Raw genomic sequence first — 1566 nt, 5'->3', positions numbered from 1 at the left:
CTTTTATGACACTTAATTGAACTCTGTAAAGATAGTTAGAAATTTATATAACAGAAATTTGTTGAGCTTTATTTTTGGCCCTTTGTCAGATCAAATGCTGATTCTATGAAAAGCTAACACTCGAAACCAGCCTCGTTCCCAGGGCTTTTCTCCGCCGAGAGTGGCGGTCGAAAGAAAGACCTGAGAACGAGGTTGACTCGAAACGGCAGCTTACAAATCATTGTTACGGTAGCTAATTTCCCTTTATCTACCCACCGATGCAGCACCAAAGTTTCTTTCGAAATAATCTCTATCATCAAGACTATGATTCCCGCTTAGTCAAGTGAGTCAAAACGAAACCTCCAAAAAGGACTTCTGGCTTTAAATAATGCATCTAGGGAGGCCCCAAGTGAAGGACATATGCAATCAGTCTGTTACGAGGCCAAGAGAGCACTTTCCTGCCAGCAGAGGTCCCTTTTCTTTTGCGTTAGCTTGGCTGACGATTACGGGAAAAGAGATACGTCAAACCTCACCGTGTTGAACACGCGCGGCGGTAACTTAGCGACCGAATTCTCATGTGATACGTCACATGTCGTACGGTCTCACTTAACAATAGCAGAATTACTGTTGAGGAATGGGCGATACACAGCGGAAGCAAGTCACAGTCAACAAACATATCATGGAGCAAGCGTTTTGAACAGGCACTGTGCAAGGTCGTGGAAGGCGGTTGTATCAACGGTGAGTTTTGACCCATGGCAGAAGCGTCTTTTCTTATACTCGTCAGCTCAGCGAACGCAAGAAGAAAAGAGACGGTCACCTCTGCTAACAGGGAAAGAGATTCAAGAAAAGGGTAGAGAACAAATCCACCGTATATGGGCCTCTCCCAATAATAATATCTCTTTCAATCTAAATAATTAGACCGTGATCAAGATGAGGGGCAGACACTTACTTGGTTATCATTGGTTGCGCTACCATCACGAGATCAAAATGACTTTTACAGCACCGCGCAAAGCTTAAAATAGATTGAAAAAACTATCATGGGGTATGGGGATCTGTTCTCTCTTGACGAGGCTGATCTGCAACAGACAGAGCTTAACAACATAAGCAAGCTTAATAGTTTCCGTATTCTCTACTCTTTCTCCAAAAGTGGGGATTCTATTCTTTAGTGAACTCGCGGATTGCGGTTTAGCATGTAAGGTGACAAACAGATGGGGGAGTCAAGTAAAGCTATGATCCTCGCAGTTATGGACGCAATTTTAGCAATTGCGTCGAGAAGCATGAAAAATTCAGGACTTCAACGGGGCCTGAATCCGTGACCTAGCGATACCGGTGCAAGGCTCTATTTTTCAGGCTTCTCAACGCAATTGCTGAAATTGCGTCCATAACTGCGAGGATCATAGGTTTACTTGATTTCATGTCCTCAGTTCAGTATATGATTCATTTCATATATCATTTCGTTCGTTAGATAAGGGTGTGTCCTCCTTTTGCCAGCGTATAAAGAGGTCTTAACATGTTCAGATGCCATAACAATGTCAGCGCCTCCTGTTCAGGTTTTCAAAGGGCCTATAGTGTTGGAGTGTTCTAACC

The sequence above is a fragment of the Montipora capricornis genome, chromosome 11 (assembly GCF_036669925.1).
Source record: "Montipora capricornis isolate CH-2021 chromosome 11, ASM3666992v2, whole genome shotgun sequence".
NCBI classification, from domain to species: Eukaryota; Metazoa; Cnidaria; class Anthozoa; order Scleractinia; family Acroporidae; genus Montipora; species Montipora capricornis.
This window is presented reverse-complemented; position numbering follows the sequence as displayed.